The sequence below is a fragment of the Lagenorhynchus albirostris genome, chromosome 19, assembly GCF_949774975.1.
Source record: "Lagenorhynchus albirostris chromosome 19, mLagAlb1.1, whole genome shotgun sequence".
NCBI classification, from domain to species: Eukaryota; Metazoa; Chordata; class Mammalia; order Artiodactyla; family Delphinidae; genus Lagenorhynchus; species Lagenorhynchus albirostris.
The window spans coordinates 34,479,664-34,485,781 of NC_083113.1; the positions used below are offsets into that span (position 1 = coordinate 34,479,664).

Sequence of the window (6,118 nt, forward strand, 5' to 3'; positions counted from 1 at the left end):
GATACTATTGATCCTTCTTAGTCACTGTTTTCCTGCAGTGCGTCTTGTGGAATGTGTGTAGTGTTTGTGAGCTTTTGTCCCCTCTGCTGCATTAATATTAGCTAATAATGCATAGAGCAATAAAGAAAAGTGGGTTCAAATGGAGGTAGATGAACTTCATCTAGAAATTTCAGAGATTGATTGGGGATTGAGACAACTATCAAGAGGAAAGGTGTGGACCCAAATAGAGAACCAATACTGGCAAAATTAAGGGGAAGTAGGTCAGAGGAGACAAATAATACTAGATAACAACTCACAAATAACATTTATGAACCATAGACTACATCCCAGGCACTCTTCTAATCACTTTACTTGTATTAACTCAGTGAATCCTTTCAACAACTGTATGTGATAGATACTTACATTATTCCCCAATGTCTTACCTCGTATCATCCCAAAAGGAGACCTGGGGACAAGGATTTGGATTCAATCCCAGGGCAATGTCTTCTGTGAGAGAGTGGAGAAGTCAGTCAAGGAAGGGAGGAAAACCAAATAAGTTCTGTTAATTAGTGGTGTCTGCCATGGGCAACCAGGGCTCCAAATGCCACTGGAAATGCTGTATAGAATATGCCTCAGCATTGTTTCACTGAAGGACAGGGAAGCATTAGATTTTATCCGTCAGCTTCTACCCTTCATTAATTGAGGATTGCTTCTGAGGCATTAATTCCTAGGCACTGTCATGTTATCATATTCCAAGACATCATCAGGAAGAGAAGCAGTCCTTGGTATATAAGGAGCTGCAGATGGTGTCAGAGCAATGACAGCATCTGCTTCACTGAGTTTGCGTATGAGGAACATGGGACACAAAATTAACATCATTCAGTTTGGATTTATTCTAGAAATAATGACCATTGACTGAAGCTAGGTTTCTATATTCTGCCTGTGTTTACATGGGTAACTCAGTACAGCTAAAGCTGATGAAACAGACAAGAATAGAAAGACATCATACACATGAAATCCATAGCTAACAGTGAGACACAGTTCATTGGTTCATTCATTTATTCAATCATTTGTACTTTCATCCAAAAATTTATTAAGTGCCAGTGTTGAGTTTAGTAGTGTTTTATGCACTGGGGATGGGGTGGGGAGAGGCATATAAGGAGAACAATTATGACAAGATTTCTGTTGTCATGCAGCTGACATGTTATTGGAGAGACAAAATAAATAATTTCAAATGATAATGAATACGTTGAATAAAATAGACATCTACGTGACTAATTACAATGCTAATAGTTACTCAGAGCACCAGCAACTTGGCCATAATTGCCAAAGAAAAAGGGAACATCCACTTCTTACCAGAATTAAACTCCTAAATATGATACTGAGGACTGTGTAGTTAGCAAGTGGATGGTGGTACAGCAAAGGAGAGGTGGATAAAGAAATTGGAAACACATTGCCAGCAGGGCTTGGTGTATACCTGCCCTGATTAGAATGATGAATTGTGATGTTTCGAAAGGAAGAAAATGGTTGTGTATATTATCCTATATTTAACTTTGCATAAAAGTATATCATCACATATTCTGTATCATTCATTTTAGTAGGTTGAGTGTGTGCTCAAATATGTGATAACTCTAGATCAGGGATTAAGAACTTCAGGGCATGCTTTTTTTTTTTTTTTTTGGCCACTGCTCGACTTGCGGGATCTTAGTTCCCCGACCGGCCCTCGGTAGTGAAAGTGTGGGGTCCTAACCACTGGACCGGCAGGGAATTCCCAGGGCCTGCTTCTTTCTATGGAATGTAGTTCGAGTTACATGCTGTAGGTCACCCTTGGAGACTAGTCTGTCGTGGGATGTCTGTAATCAAAGTCTGCTCATGCATTCTCTCATTCTTTTAGTATTATCTTTATTCTCACTTTATTCTCACTATATTATTTACTGAGTGCCCGTATCGGGCAGGTGCGGTTTGGGGCACTGAATTGAGCAGGAGAGACGTGGTAACTGGAGCTCACATTCTAGTGGGGGAACCTGACAACAAGTGAACAAGAAACTGATCAACAAAAATGTTAACAACCCTTTCAATTCGGCCCCAGCAGGGTCCTCCAGCCCAGTGTCGTTGGAGCCAAATAGAATGATATACTGAGTTCGGTTCAGAAGCAAAGGAAAGTTTTATTCTTTGATCAAAAAATGGAGAGGTGCGAGCTCGCACTCTCCCCATGGGTCGTGGGCAGGGCTGCTAGGGTTCTCCTAGCGGGGAGGGGGGCCGAGTTCTCGCGGGTCTGGCGCAGGCGTGTTGCTCACGCTCCAGGTCACGGTGTCACGCACAGCGTCTCCGCCCGCGGGCTCGCCGCCTCCATCTTGAATCGCAGGGCTGTGCGCCACCCCTGTGCACGGGGCCGTGGAGCTGAGGTGTCGGGCGCAGCTGTGTGGCTCGAGGAACTCTGGTCCCAAGGGCTGAGTACAGGGCCTCTGCGTGTGGCAGCCTGTGGGCAGGTGAAACTGAATAAGCACAAAGGAAAAGAAAAAAAAAAGGTAAGACACTATTACCCAGCTTTTATTTTTATTTCCTGGGAATTGTTAATGGGCTTTACCGGTGGCAAATCCCTCCTCTGGCTTTTGTCCTGCTCTTCATTCTCGAGGGGCGCTGAAGGGCGCAGGTTAATTTTCTGTAACTACTGCCTCCTGATTTCGGGCGTCGTCATAACCCGGCGTAGAGGGGCAGAACTCCCCAGCTCCCTTTAGCTATGTATGTCACCAGGCTTTGGCCATAACTGTTCGTATCCCTGAGTGAGACAGCTTAACCTTTTGGAGACAGAGGATGTCACCGAATTAGACGTGAGGCCCCCCTCTTGGGGTCCTAGCTGAACCGAAGTCCCCCCGGCTCGGTCAGGGTGTTCTTTCCCCCTCAGTTTCGTGCTGCCAATAATGAAATTGAGTTTAGCGCAAGCAAGACCGGCTTTTATTCAATGGCCAGGGAATGGAGAAGGGTAGCTCATGGTCTAAAGGCACCTTCTTCCTGAAAGGAGGAAAGTGGGGGACTTTTAAGGGGTGAGAGGTAAGTGCGTCATCAGAAACTGGGGAAAAGGACAGAGATTTCCAGGAACAGCCCGGGTATGCGCAGTCCCTCAGGCCCTCTTGCACACGCAAGGCCCTCTTGCACATGCACAAACTGTGTCTAGCAGAGTACAAATGCTTCTATGGGTGGAGATCTTAGTGTGGTAATGAAGTAAAGGTAACTTGCAGACATTTCCAGGTTTCATCTGCGCAGGTGCGTTCCTGCGGTCAATTCAGAGCCGGTTTGGGGCGGTTGACCACTGTATCTCTCAAAACATATACCTCTCAAAGCACTGCTGCAAAACATCTCTGCCAAACACCAGGTACTTTTGAAACAAACACAGAAATGAATCTGGGCAGGTGTTGTTCAGCTCTCAGGAGTTGGTATGGAAACAGATAAATGAGGGGAAGAAAAGCGGTGACCTTTAGTTTACTTTGCCTGCTACCTTGGATCTAGCCAGTTTGGTCTGGTTTTGTTGTGGGCCTTTGTGGCATCCTGTTGATAGAACACAACTAGCTTCTATATAAAAGCAGTTTCTGCACCCAGGGCCTGGGCCGCATGGCATGGGTGACAAGGACACCAGTTAAGTCAAGGTACATGGCCGACATATTAGCAAGAGCACCATGTCTCAACTATCTGACTGATTATACTTTTCATGCCAGGAGTTACCGTGACCTCAACTAACCAATTATATAGGGCTTCCCTCCCATAGTGAGTTTCTTGATGAGCCTCCCTGATGGCTTGACAAGCTGCAGTTGGGGAAAGAAGTATGGCTCGTGTTCATTAACTAGCCACCCATGGCCTCCTAGATCTCTGATGAAGCCCTGTTTTTGCACTTTGTCTGATTCTTCCTTTATGCAGATTGGGGAATAATTGGATGGATCTGGCCTTCGAGGTATGAGGGGTAGTTGCCAAGTTACTAGTTCTCTGGCCACCCTTTTGGCAATCGCATCTGCCTTGTTGTTTCCCTCTGCATCCCCCTTTTGGCGACCCCTACGTTGAGTTACTACCACCTTTTTTGGAAACTGTACTACTTTTTTTCCTTTAATTTTGCATAACAAGTTTATTTTTAGAAGGCATATAGACAATAAACAAAGTAAACATCCCATCAAGATCTTAACTTCTGCCAAGTGTTATCTGTCCTAGAATTGCTCCATTAAGTCCCAGTGTCTAGACGTCTTAAATTCAATAATCGTCATCTTCATCAGAGTCCATTACTTTTCTGTTGAATTTAACTGTTGTTTTCTTTTCTGTTTGTTGGCTTACCTTTTCGAGGATTTCTATTAAACCTTGTTCTGATACCTTCCCACTTAGTTGTCCATACCGTGCCATTTGTATAAGGCAATTCTCTACTGCTTTAGTTTTCTCAGGCTTTACAAGTGCTAAGTTACTTAATCGGGCCAGGGCTGACTGATCCAGAACTTGGGCTAAGGCACTGTTTCTCATTTCTGCTTCCCTTTGCTTTGCTTCCTGTTGTGCTACATGGCCTGCAGCTCGGCCCGCCTGTGCTTCCTCAGCGCCTCAAGCTCCTCCTCCGCCATGGTGTGGCCGTCTGGAGCGAGCGGCCACGGCCACGCTCCAGCCCACCCAGAGAGACCTCTGGGAAGCTGTACTACTTCTGAGAGCTTCAGTATGCTTAAGCCACGTTCCAGCTGTTTTTTCTCCGCAGTAAGCATACCTCTTTCCTTCCAAATAGCCCCATGTGCATGGAGGATGGCATATGCGTACTGGGAATCTGTGTAAACATTGAAGATCCTCCCAGTCCTGAGCTCCAAGGCTTTTGGACAGAAGTCCCTGGAGGGTAGCCCTCTTGCTTCTGTGACTTGGGTCCAGGAGGTTACAGTGTATCCTGCCAGACTTCTCCCCCTCTCATAAAACTGCTCCTGTTTGTGAACCATTCCTTTTTGGCATTTGGAAGAGGCTCGTTTCCTAGCTTGGGGCAACTGGAATAGATGGCGTCTGTGGTTTCTATGCAGTCATGCTCCAGGGACCCCATTTCTGTGGGTATCAGGGTGGCAGGATTTAGTGCGTGACAGGTTATTACGATAGCCACTGGATTGTCTAAAAGCATAGTCTGAACTTGAATCGACCTTCCAGGGGATAGCCATTCTGTTCCCTTAGAACTTACTAAAACGTGAATCTGCTGTGGAGTCCATATAGTGAGTGGCTGACCAAACATTAACTTTTCAGCCTCCTTTATCAGGGCTGCAGTAGCTTCCTCAGCCCGAAGGCAAGGAGGCCATCCCTTTGTGGCTTGACCTGATTGTTTAGAGAAATAAGCAACCACCCGAGTAAGGGTCCCAGGTTTTGACCTAATACCCCGAGGAGATCCTCCTTCTCTCATGAATGTAAAGGTCAAAGGGTTTAACTAAATCTGGGGGGGGGGGGAGGCTAGGTCAGGGGCCTGAAGTAATTCCTTTTTCAATTCTTGAAAGGCCCCTTTGCATTCTGAATTCCATTCGAAACGATCATCATCCTTTCCTTTGAACTTTTTATGTAGAGGCCTAGCTAATGGACCATAGTTAGGGATCCAGATGTGGAAAAACCTGGCCATCCCCGGGAAACCCTTAAGTTGTCTTCTAGTTTTAGGAGGAGGTGAGGCTGCAAATGGCTTCTTTCCTTTCCTGGGGTAGGCTTCTCTGACCTTCTGTGAGAATGAAGCCTGAGTGGGTCACCATAGTTTGTGCTATTTGAACCTTTTTCTTGGACACCTCGTATCCTTTATTGGCTAGGTGGTTCAGGATGGTTCAGAGCCTTCCTTAATAAGCCTGGTGATCAGAATGTTGTCTACATAGTGGAGGAAGGTTCCCTCCTCCAGATGTCGATCTTTCAGGTCTTTAGCTAAAGTTTCTCCAAAGATGGTGGGGGAATTTTTGAACCTTTGGGGCAGGACTGTCCAGCAGTATTGTTTTTTTACGCGTTTGGGTCCTGCCACTGAAAAGCAAAACTTTCTTGTGAGTCTGGGGCTAATGGAATACAGAAGAAGTCATCTTTTAAATCGAATGCAGAATACCAGGACTTGGGGAAAATACAGTGGCCAGCAGGGTGTAGGGGTTCGGGAGGACTGGATGTATATCCTTGGGGGCTT

At 45.8% G+C, this 6,118-nt stretch overlaps 1 pseudogene; it reads right to left on the reverse strand.

The window, feature by feature from the left end:
* Positions 1 to 4,215: 4,215 nt before the first annotated feature.
* Positions 4,216 to 4,571, reverse strand: LOC132509919 (programmed cell death protein 5-like; annotated as a pseudogene).
* Between the last annotated feature and the right edge of the window lie 1,547 nt (positions 4,572 to 6,118).